The following is a 12,500-nucleotide window of genomic DNA, read 5'->3' as shown; positions in this document are numbered from 1 at the left end:
TGCGGCGGAGGCCTCGCGCCAGATAGGACGCCATGGCATCGTGTCGAGCAATGCGAGCCCCGTCGCTTCTCCAGCACTGTTGAATGACATGGTTGGCAGTCTCCGTGGCATTGCAGCCAGCGCGGCATCTGGTGTCACCTTCCCTCCCACGTAGCAGCCGTGCCCGAGTAGGTAAGGCATTAATCCGGACACGCAGGCATGAGATGTAGTCGCGGCCGGTTACGAACTGCCGCGTATTGGAGACCCAGCAGTGCTGCCCTGGTGTTCGGGCAGACTCTCGTAGCGCAGCGCCGTCGACCGACGAGTGCAGGCGGTCGGCCCAACACCGGCCCAACTGGTAACTGGACTTTATAACTTCCCCCTGCCATTGCAGGGCGTGGTCCAGTTGGTGAATTTCTCGCTGGATTAAGTCCTGGGAAGAGTCGTCCGCTGCCGCACCCAGTCCCTGCATCTTCGCCAATCTTCTCCTACGAAGAAGAGGGCCCAGCCAGCGGGCTGCAGGCACCCCCAAGCCCCCATGAGAGATGGGGGCGTGGAAGTAACCGACCGGCGTATCTGCTGGCAGGTGCAGCCAAGATCGAACAGCTGCACGAACACAGACGTCAAGGGAAGAGAGGGCCCCAAGACGAGTCCTCCCCAGGGCGAGACCATGGAAAATACCCGGGAGGATAACAGAACGAAGGGCAAAAAGCCGCTGCTGAGGTTTGAGTGGTGCACGCTTGATGATGTTCATCTGCTTCTCGACCTCCCGCCGGGGATGAAAAAGACTGCGACCGCACGTGGAAAATTGCAGGCCTAGATACTTGAAAGTATCTCCCATCGCCAGTGCTGGGATGTTGTTCCCCCCAGCACGAAAGATGACAGTCTCGTCGACCTTGGTTTTCTTCTCCCGGCCTGATGAGACAAGGGCGAGAGAAAAACACTTCCGTGGGTTGACCTCGAGCCCGAGATCCCCCAGGGCCGACGTGGCGATGGTGAGAAGTTCCTGCAACCCATCACGAGTCTCGGCAAACAGCAGGAGGTCATCGGCGAATGCAGCCGCATTTATCCGCCGTCCAAGAATGCGTGCACCAATATGAGCAGGCAGGCGAGACAAGAGAATGTCAATGGACATGTTGAAGAGGATAGGAGACAGCGGGTCACCCTGCCGAACACCCCTCGAAGGCCGCACTAGATCTGACGACTTCCCATCCGCGCAGATAACCGTCGATCCCGCCTCATAGCATCCCTGGATGTAGTCAACAAACTCGACCGGCAAACCGTGGGCCCGTAGCACCGGGCCAAGGGCACCATGGGCAAGCGAGTCGAAGGCTTTTGACACATCCAGAGATGCCAAGTACAGCGAGCCGGCAGCTCGGCACGCCTGGGTCATCGCCAGATCTAGAAGAAAGGTGTTGTGAAGCATCCCATCCTGAGGGATGAAAGCCCGCTGGCGACCGTCCAACACACAGTAGCGCATCAGGCGGCCAACCAGAACCTTGTGAAAGGCTCTGGTCAGCACCGAGCACACTGTGATCGGACGAAAGTCAGCAGGGGATGCTGCGGCGGTCTTCTTGGGCAGCAGGGTTGTTCTGGCCTGAAGGAGTCGGGAAGGAAGGGAGCGGGAAAGGAGGAGGAAATTAAGGATCTTGAGGAGAACCTCCCGGGGAAGGCGACGCAGTTGTGTCGGCGTGAGGCCGTCTGGACCTGCAGCAGAATTGCGAGGCGGGAGAGCAGCGGTGGCTTCTTCTGCAGAAATGGGAGCCCAGAGGTCACGGAAGGGCACCCTCTTCGAGAATGGCAGCAGCTCATCGGACAGACCCTCCCCACGCGGAGGTCGAGACCTGACACGTGGTGGAGAGAAGAGGTCTGTCCAAAACTCAATCAGCCCTGGGATGGATGGTGGCTGATGCAAGAGTGTGCCATCGAGAAGTCCGTTGATACAGCGTGCTCCGTTCTTCTTGAAAGCACGCTGGACCACCGCATACTCCCATCTCCTGCGTGCACGCTTCCGCTCTGGGGGCTGTTGGGTCCGCATACTTGCAGCTTGGTGGACGGCTGGCTCCCTGCTGCCTACTTCATCAAGAACAGACAGCAACATAGCCTGGATTGTTTCACGGCTAGTGGTGGGACCCAGAGCCACGAGATCATCAAGCGAGCGGAATCGGCGGTCTGATTGGGGAAGTTCTACTACAAATGACCAGATGGCTAGGTCAACATCTTCCACTCGAGGTGGAGACTGTGGCAAAGAATGACTGACTGCAGGCTCGCTAGGAGGACCCTGAAGGCCGCGATCCACGCTAGTGAGCTCGGTGACAAAATTCGCAACCATGTCTTTGTAGGGCTGCGCTTTACGCTGACACTTAATTGATTCCAGCGTACGCTCGGGGAAGGCCTTTGCAAGTTCCTGGTTTAAAAATCTGCAACCCTGGGTGGCAAGAGTCGCTTCTGCATGGGCCAAACGCAGGAGCTCTTCCTGGGACCACCTGGCCTTCTTCCTCTCGGTCTTGATCTCAGCATTAGCAGCAATCGGATGGGCGCGACGCCGATGGACACCAAGTCCGGTCTTGGTGGAGAAGGACCGCATACAGTCAGGGCAGATGGCGGGGAGCAGCGCTCGACCCGCACCGGTTGGCTGGTTGGCTGGCTCATCAGCTGGCACAGGCGCTCCAGCGGGAGGCCTGGTACCACGTTTGCTTCTGTTAGTTGCACCAGCTGTAACAAAGGCAGGGGGGGAGGTAACCCCCAAGCCCGAAAAAGCACCCTGCTCTGTCGGTCGGGATACTGGAAAGGTACACCTACGCGAAACCTTCCGCAGCACCCTCACGACTCCCGCCACTTGAAGGCCAGAGCTAGGATTTCCCACCGAGAGGCTAATTGAACCATCATCCACCCGACATCACAAGGATGCTGTAAGAGAGTCATAGTTACTCCCGCCGTTTACCCGCGCTTGCTTGAATTTCTTCACGTTGACATTCAGAGCACTGGGCAGAAATCACATTGCGTCAACACCCGCTAGGGCCATCGCAATGCTTTGTTTTAATTAGACAGTCGGATTCCCCCAGTCCGTGCCAGTTCTGAGTTGATCGTTGAATGGCGGCCGAAGAGAATCCGCGCACCCGCGCGCCCCCGGAGGAGCACGCTAAGGCGGACGCGGCCTCGCAGCAAGGAAGATCCGTGGGAGGCCAAGGCACGGGACCGAGCTCGGATCCTGCACGCAGGTTGAAGCACCGGGGCGCGAACGCCGCGCAGGCGCGCGCATCCTGCACCGCCGGCCAGCACGAGGCCGACCAACGGCGAGAGCAGACCACGCCCGCGCTAAACGCCCGCACTTACCGGCACCCCTACGGCACTCACCTCGCCCAGGCCCGGCACGTTAGCGCTGACCCACTTCCCGACCAAGCCCGACACGCCCCGATCCTCAGAGCCAATCCTTATCCCGAAGTTACGGATCCAATTTGCCGACTTCCCTTACCTACATTATTCTATCGACTAGAGGCTCTTCACCTTGGAGACCTGCTGCGGATATGGGTACGAACCGGCGCGACACCTCCACGTGGCCCTCTCCCGGATTTTCAAGGTCCGAGGGGAAGATCGGGACACCGCCGCAACTGCGGTGCTCTTCGCGTTCCAAACCCTATCTCCCTGCTAGAGGATTCCAGGGAACTCGAACGCTCATGCAGAAAAGAAAACTCTTCCCCGATCTCCCGACGGCGTCTCCGGGTCCTTTTGGGTTACCCCGACGAGCATCTCTAAAAGAGGGGCCCGACTTGTATCGGTTCCGCTGCCGGGTTCCGGAATAGGAACCGGATTCCCTTTCGCCCAACGGGGGCCAGCACAAAGCGCATCATGCTATGACGGCCCCCATCAACATCGGATTTCTCCTAGGGCTTAGGATCGACTGACTCGTGTGCAACGGCTGTTCACACGAAACCCTTCTCCGCGTCAGCCCTCCAGGGCCTCGCTGGAGTATTTGCTACTACCACCAAGATCTGCACCGACGGCGGCTCCAGGCAGGCTCACGCCCAGACCCTTCTGCGCCCACCGCCGCGACCCTCCTACTCGTCAGGGCTTCGCGGCCGGCCGCAAGGACCGGCCATGACTGCCAGACTGACGGCCGAGTATAGGCACGACGCTTCAGCGCCATCCATTTTCAGGGCTAGTTGCTTCGGCAGGTGAGTTGTTACACACTCCTTAGCGGATTCCGACTTCCATGGCCACCGTCCTGCTGTCTTAAGCAACCAACGCCTTTCATGGTTTCCCATGAGCGTCGATTCGGGCGCCTTAACTCGGCGTTTGGTTCATCCCACAGCGCCAGTTCTGCTTACCAAAAGTGGCCCACTTGGCACTCCGATCCGAGTCGTTTGCTCGCGGCTTCAGCATATCAAGCAAGCCGGAGATCTCACCCATTTAAAGTTTGAGAATAGGTTGAGGTCGTTTCGGCCCCAAGGCCTCTAATCATTCGCTTTACCGGATGAGACTCGTACGAGCACCAGCTATCCTGAGGGAAACTTCGGAGGGAACCAGCTACTAGATGGTTCGATTAGTCTTTGCCCCTATACCCAGCTCCGACGATCGATTTGCACGTCAGAATCGCTACGGACCTCCATCAGGGTTTCCCCTGACTTCGTCCTGGCCAGGCATAGTTCACCATCTTTCGAGGTCCCAACGTGTACGCTCTAGGTGCGCCTCACCTCGCAATGAGGACGAGACGCCCCGGGAGTGCGGAGGCCGCCGCCCCGTGAAGGGCGGGGAAGCCCCATCCTCCCTCGGCCCGCGCAAGGCGAGACCTTCACTTTCATTACGTCGTGAAATTGTCCAAAGCTGAAGCGCCGCTGACGGGAGCGATTATTCCGCCCGAGAGCATCCCGAGCCAACAGCGGCGCGGGTCCGGGGCCGGGGCCAGGTAGGTCCGTCATCCGGGAAGAACCGCGCGCGCTTGCCGGGGAGCCCGAGCGCCCAAAGGGGCGAATCGACTCCTCCTGATATACCGCCGGGCAGCCAGCCAGGACACCGGGGCTCTGCCCAACAGACGCGAACCCGAGGCCCGCGGAAGGACAGGCTGCGACACCCGGGCCGTAGGAGCCGGCACCCAGCGGGTCGCGACGTCCTACTAGGGGAGAAGTGCGGCCCACCGCACACCGGAACGGGCCCCACCCCGCGGCGAGTGGAAAGGCAACCGGACACGACCCCGCCGCGGATTGCTCCGCGCGGGCGGCCGGCCCCATCTGCCGAGGGCGGAGGCCAGTGGCCGGATGGGCGTGAATCTCACCCGTTCGACCTTTCGGACTTCTCACGTTTACCCCCAGAACGGTTTCACGTACTTTTGAACTCTCTCTTCAAAGTTCTTTTCAACTTTCCCTCACGGTACTTGTTCGCTATCGGTCTCGTGGTCATATTTAGTCTCAGATGGAGTTTACCACCCACTTGGAGCTGCACTCTCAAGCAACCCGACTCGAAGGAGAGGTCCCGCCGACGCTCGCACCGGCCGCTACGGGCCTGGCACCCTCTACGGGCCGTGGCCCTCATTCAAGTTGGACTTGGGGCTCGGCGCGAGGCGTCGGGGTAGTGGACCCTCCCAAACACCACATGCCACGACAGGCGGCAGCCTGCGGGGTTCGGTGCTGGACTCTTCCCTGTTCGCTCGCCGCTACTGGGGGAATCCTTGTTAGTTTCTTTTCCTCCGCTTAGTAATATGCTTAAATTCAGCGGGTAGTCTCGCCTGCTCTGAGGTCGTTGTACGAGGTGTCGCACGCCACACCGCCAGCCGGCTGTGCACGCTACCGAGAAAGTACCGGTATGCGAACCGCCAGGCGACGGGCGCGCATCGCACGTTTGAGGAGACGCGGCCGGCCCCACAGGCGGCCGCGACACTCCCAGGTCTGCGAAGCGGGGCAAACGCCGCGCGCTTCAGTATACGTAGCCGACCCTCAGCCAGACGTGGCCCGGGAACGGAATCCATGGACCGCAATGTGCGTTCGAAAACGTCGATGTTCATGTGTCCTGCAGTTCACATGTCGACGCGCAATTTGCTGCGTTCTTCATCGACCCACGAGGCCGAGTGATCCACCGTCCTGGGTGATCTTTTTCTCAATGTTTCCGCCGTCCTCTTTCGAGACGGTCGCATAGGCGGGAGTGGAGGCGTGTGGCGGCCCCTGTTCCAGCGTTCTGTGTCCAACGGCCCTCACGGCCGACGGGCGTCGTACGGCTCCACACCGGAGCGGACAGGCACTCGGGCGAAAGTCAATTCAAAAACCGGCGCCAGGCGCCAGGTGCCGCAGGCCAGCCGCTCCAGCGCTTCAGCGCTCGTACCACACAACATTGCCGCTAGTTTTGAGAGGCACGCGTGGTTCCGCACGCGGCGCACGGCTACTGCGAGGCCGTACAGGTAGCGTGTTTGCGCGACACGACACGCACATCGAAAGACATGCAGTCTAGTCGGTAATGATCCTTCCGCAGGTTCACCTACGGAAACCTTGTTACGACTTTTACTTCCTCTAAATGATCAAGTTTGGTCATCTTTCCGGTAGCATCGGCAACGACAGAGTCAATGCCGCGTACAGTCCGAAGACCTCACTAAATCATTCAATCGGTTAGTAGCGACGGGGCGGTGTGTACAAAGGGCAGGGACGTAATCAACGCGAGCTTATGACTCGCGCTTACTGGGAATTCCTCGTTCATGGGGAACAATTGCAAGCCCCAATCCCCTAGCACGAAGGAGGTTCAGCGGGTTACCCCGACCTTTCGGCCTAGGAAGACACGCTGATATCCTTCAGTGTAGCGCGCGTGCGGCCCAGAACATCTAAGGGCATCACAGACCTGTTATGCTCAATCTCGTGCGGCTAGAAGCCGCCTGTCCCTCTAAGAAGAAAAGTAATCGCTGACAGCACGAAGGATGTCACGCGACTAGTTAGCAGGCTAGAGTCTCGTTCGTTATCGGAATTAACCAGACAAATCGCTCCACCAACTAAGAACGGCCATGCACCACCACCCACCGAATCAAGAAAGAGCTATCAATCTGTCAATCCTTCGGTGTCCGGGCCTGGTGAGGTTTCCCGTGTTGAGTCAAATTAAGCCGCAGGCTCCACTCCTGGTGGTGCCCTTCCGTCAATTCCTTTAAGTTTTCAGCTTTGCAACCATACTTCCCCCGGAACCCAAAAGCTTTGGTTTCCCGGAGGCTGCCCGCCGAGTCATCGGAGGAACTGCGGCGGATCGGCTGGCTGGCATCGTTTATGGTTAGAACTAGGGCGGTATCTGATCGCCCTTCGAACCTCTAACTTTCGTTCTTGATTAATGAAAACATACTTGGCAAATGCTTTCGCTTCTGTTCGTCTTGCGACGATCCAAGAATTTCACCTCTAACGTCGCCAATACGAATGCCCCCGCCTGTCCCTATTAATCATTACCTCGGGGTTCCGAAAACCAACAAAATAGAACCGAGGTCCTATTCCATTATTCCATGCACACAGTATTCAGGCGGGCTTGCCTGCTTTAAGCACTCTAATTTGTTCAAAGTAAACGTGCCGGCCCACCGAGACACTCAATAAAGAGCACCCTGGTAGGGATTTCAACGGGGTCCGCCTCGGGACGCACGAGCACGCACGGGGCGGTCGCACGCCTTCGGCTCGCCCCACCGGCAGGACGTCCCACGATACATGCCAGTTAAACACCGACGGGCGGTGAACCAACAGCGTGGGACACAAATCCAACTACGAGCTTTTTAACCGCAACAACTTTAATATACGCTATTGGAGCTGGAATTACCGCGGCTGCTGGCACCAGACTTGCCCTCCAATAGATACTCGTTTAAAGGATTTAAAGTGTACTCATTCCGATACGGGGCCTCGGATTGAGTCCAGTATCGTTTATTTTTCGTCACTTACCTCCCCGTGCCGGGAGTGGGTAATTTGCGCGCCTGCTGCCTTCCTTGGATGTGGTAGCCGTTTCTCAGGCTCCCTCTCCGGAATCGAACCCTGATTCCCCGTTACCCGTTACAACCATGGTAGGCGCAGAACCTACCATCGACAGTTGATAAGGCAGACATTTGAAAGATGCGTCGCCGGTACGAGGACCGTGCGATCAGCCCAAAGTTATTCAGAGTCACCAAGGCAAACGGACCGGACGAGCCGACCGATTGGTTTTGATCTAATAAAAGCGTCCCTTCCATCTCTGGTCGGGACTCTGTTTGCATGTATTAGCTCTAGAATTACCACAGTTATCCAAGTAACGTGGGGTACGATCTAAGGAACCATAACTGATTTAATGAGCCATTCGCGGTTTCACCTTAATGCGGCTTGTACTGAGACATGCATGGCTTAATCTTTGAGACAAGCATATGACTACTGGCAGGATCAACCAGGGAGCTGCGTCAACTAGAGCTGAGCAGGCCGGCCGCCGGGAGTGTGTCCCGGGGGGCCCGCGCGAACACGCAAGCGTCCGCTCAATCATTCTGACAAACAGGAGGAGGCTGAGCTCCCCTGCACAATACACCTCGAAACCCTCTCAGGTCCCGGGCGGCGCGCAGCGCCGTCCCAAGTACTTGGTCGGGTTCGAGAGAGGCGCAATCGCCCGGAGTTAGGCGAGTAGACGCTTTCGGTGCGACCACCCGTGCTCCCAACTGAGCTTGCCGCTGCCGACAGAGGCCCGGGAGCGTGCTGTCGTGGGCATTGCCGGCGGGAGACAACACGCGCCACCTACGGTGACCGGCAGCTCCAACGCCAGCGCCACAGAAGGACAAAAGCCCCACTTGGGTGCCGAAGCGAACTCTCCAGCACAGCGCACACGCCAACACATCCGCACAGCTGCGATACAAACCACCAGCGAGAAACCGCTGGGGCGACCGAGCAGCAGACGGCGTCGCGGCGCCGAGCGCCGGGCGGCGGCGCATCCTCAACGCACACAGTCCTCAATCGGACCAGCACACTGCAGATGTCCACCGCGCTTCGCACCGGGCCCGCGAGGACCTACTTTGGCCGCACGGCGCCGCGCGCAGGGTGCGCCGGCGCGCAGCTGCGACGCCTGCCGCGTCCGTCGGCCGGCGCGCCTGCCACTGGCCGCCCCCACCAGCCGGCTGTAGCGCGTGCGCCCACGCACCGCGCGGCCAGCACGCCGGGAGGCGCCCCCTCACCGGCCGGGGACGGTCCCACCCAGCCACCGCCGCGTATCGCTTCACACCCAGATGCCGTTCAGTTTCGTCGGCATGGTGGGTATCGCTGGAACAACCGGTTAGTACCTCAACCTATCGTCGCCATCACCGATTCACCCCTAGCGAGAACAACCGCACCACAACGGGTTACCATTTCTTCATTTGCGTAACTTCACCAGAAAACGTAGGCGTCCATCGCCATTTGCAACTTCAACCATTATTGCATGCCTGTGTCAGGTGTCACGCCACACTACGTCTGCCCACATACACGCAACAAAATGTGCACGCCTAGACAATACGTGAAGGTGGCCCCCGTACGTATGCGATGTCCATTGCTCGAACGACTGTCAACCGGCTTCTGTAGCATGTCGCAGATATGGAACGCGCCTGCACCATGCCATCACGGTGTGTGAGGAGAGACGACTAGTCCGAATACATCAACAGACAGCTCATGCTGATCGCCATCCACGGCGTCCGTTCCTCCCACACGTCTCTATGGCGTACCACACTGCAATCCAGCTCTCATAGGGAGACGACACGTAGCTGCGTGCACAATATTTGCACTGTATGGTCCGCCGTTTTTGGGCGCAGTCGTTGTACGGTCACACATGTGCCACGATGTATCATTCAGTACATAAGGACGAATGTGCAGTACAGATTGTGGTTCACGCGTACGACATCAGCGGACAGTTGACACAGGCCCGCACCACAACGTAGCCTGCGTACGTCGCATGCGAAGGGCATTGAACATGCAAACTTGTTCACCAACCACCTTGCGAAGGCAGGGGGCAAGGTAGGGGACGTGGGGAGAGGTGGGGGGGGGGGGGGCGGCATGTACGCCACTGCTGCCATCCACATTACAGTGTACAGCAGGAGCATGTGGAAAGTCAGCAAGACTTGCAAGGTGTTTAACATGAAGCGATACACAGGGGAGCGGGCAGTGCGAGTAGCGAACTATATTGCGAGGGTTGCGGGTGGGCAACACTACACTAATTGAACGAGTCGTATAACAATTACAGAGCAGGTTTAGGCGACAACGTGGGTTACGATAGGCGACAACGTGGGTTACGTTAGGGGACAACGTGGGTTACGTTAGGGGGACAACGTGGGTTACGTTAGGGGACAACGTGGGTTACGTTAGGGGACAACGTGGGTTTACGTTAGGGGACAACGTGGGTTACGTTAGGGGACAACGTGGGTTACGTTAGGGACAACGTGGGTTAGGTTAAGGCACAACATGGGTTAGGTTAAGGCACAACATGGGTTAGGTTAAGGCACAACATGGGTTAGGTTAAGGCACAACATGGTTAGGTTAAGGCACAACATGGGTTAGGTTACGGCACAACATGGGTTAGGTTAAGGCACAACATGGGTTAGGTTAGGGGACAACATGGGTTAGGTTAGGGGACAACATGGGTTAGGTTAAGGCACAACATGGGTTAGGTTAAGGCACAACATGGGTTAGGTTAGGGGACAACATGGGTTAGGTTTAGGGGCACAACATGGGTTAGGTTAGGGGACAACATGGGTTAGGTTAGGGACAACATGGGTTAGGTTAGGGGACAACATGGGTTAGGTTAGGGGACAACATGGGTTAGGTTAGGGGACAACATGGGTTAGGTTAGGGGACAACATGGGTTTAGGTTAGGGGACAACATGTGTTAGGGTTAGGGGACAACATGGGTTAGGTTAAGGCACAACATGGGTTAGGTTAGGGGACAACATGGGTTAGGTTAGGGGGACAACATGGGTTAGGTTAGTGGGACAACATGGGTTAGGTTAGGGGACAACATGGGTTAGGTTAAGGCACAACATGGGTTAGGTTAGGGCACAACATGGGTTAGGTTAGGGCACAACATGGGTTAGGTTAGGGCACAACATGGGTTAGGTTAGGGGACAACATGGGTTAGGTTAGGGGACAACATGGGTTAGGTTAGGGGACAACATGGGGTTAGGTTAGGGGACAACATGGGTTAGGTTAGGGGACAACATGGGTTAGGTTAGGGGACAACATGGGTTAGGTTAGGGGACAACATGGGTTAGGTTAGGGGACAACATGGGTTAGGTTAGGGGACAACATGGGTTAGGTTAGGGGACAACATGGGTTAGGGTTAAGGGCACAACATGGGTTAGGTTAAGGCACAACATGGGTTAGGTTAGGGGACAACATGGGTTAGGTTAGGGGACAACATGGGTTAGGTTAGGGGACAACATGGGTTAGGTTAAGGCACAACATGGGTTAGGTTAGGGGACAACATGGGGTTAGGTTAAGGCACAACATGGGTTAGGTTAGGGGACAACATGGGTTAGGTTAGGGGACAACATGGGTTAGGTTAAGGCACAACATGGGTTAGGTTAAGGCACAACATGGGTTAGGTTAAGGCACAACATGGGTTAGGTTAGGGGACAACATGGGTTAGGTTAGGGGGACAACTTGGGTTAGGTTAGGGGACAACATGTGGTTAGGTTAAGGCACAACATGGGTTAGGTTAAGGCACAACATGGGTTAGGTTAGGGGACAACATGGGTATAGGTTAGGGGACAACATGGGTTAGGTTAGGGGGACAACATGGGTTAGGTTAAGGCACAACATGGGTTAGGTTAGGGGACAACATGGGTTAGGGTTAAGGCACAACATGGGTTAGGTTAGGGGGACAACATGGGTTAGGTTAGGGGACAACATGGGTATAGGTTAAGGCACAACATGGGTTAGGTTAAGGCACAACATGGGTTAGGTTAAGGGACAACATGGGTTAGGTTAGGGGACAACTTGGGTTAGGTTAGGGGACAACATGGGTTAGGTTAAGGCACAACATGGGTTAGGTTTAAGGCACAACATGGGGTTAGGTTAAGGTACAACATGGGTTAGGTTAAGGTACAACATGGGTTAGGTTAGGTTACACGTTGTTGTAAGGAAAGGTGTGTGGGGGGGGGGGGGGGGGCGGGGCGGCAGGTTCGTTGATAGTGATTATAGTAAGTGAATGCTTGTGACATGATGAGATTTGTCACGTCAGGATGCACCTTTGGGCTTATTAGAGGCGGCGCTCCAATTCTATGCTTGTGTCAGACCTGTGTCTTTGACTCATGTCATTGTTTGTGCGCTGTGACAGGAGGTACTATTGTGATGTTGGGGTGCACCGTTTGTATAGGACATGTGTGGGTGTTGGTGCCTTATCTGCGCAATGGTGGATGTCCGAAAGGGTGGGATATTCTATTTTCCGCATGGTGACCTCCTGGTCTGGTTGTGATAGTGTGGATTGTGTAATGTGGCGGGAGAGGATGCACTGGATGTTGTTCCATGCTGGTGCTTACATATTGTATGTGCGCCTGTTAGAAGCAGAGAGTGGGTGCGTGATCAGAGTGTCTGGCTGACGTG

General features: G+C 56.9%; 1 non-coding gene and 2 pseudogenes across 1 annotated transcript; all 3 read right to left on the bottom strand.

Annotated features, from left to right (window-relative positions):
- LOC124771744 overlaps nucleotides 1-5,715 on the bottom strand; it is a 7,645-nt pseudogene extending 1,930 nt beyond the window's left edge.
- Nucleotides 5,716-5,903: 188 nt separating this feature from the next.
- On the bottom strand, nucleotides 5,904-6,060 carry LOC124772011 (annotated as a pseudogene).
- Nucleotides 6,061-6,421: 361 nt separating this feature from the next.
- On the bottom strand, nucleotides 6,422-8,341 carry LOC124771416. Its single transcript, XR_007013426.1, has one exon. It is a non-coding gene; the product is annotated as a small subunit ribosomal RNA (ribosomal RNA).
- Between the last annotated feature and the right edge of the window lie 4,159 nt (nucleotides 8,342-12,500).

The sequence above is a fragment of the Schistocerca piceifrons genome, unplaced genomic scaffold, assembly GCF_021461385.2.
Source record: "Schistocerca piceifrons isolate TAMUIC-IGC-003096 unplaced genomic scaffold, iqSchPice1.1 HiC_scaffold_936, whole genome shotgun sequence".
In the NCBI taxonomy this organism is placed as follows: Eukaryota; Metazoa; Arthropoda; class Insecta; order Orthoptera; family Acrididae; genus Schistocerca; species Schistocerca piceifrons.
Note: the sequence above shows the minus strand (reverse complement) of the source record. Positions and strands in the feature narration are given on the sequence as shown.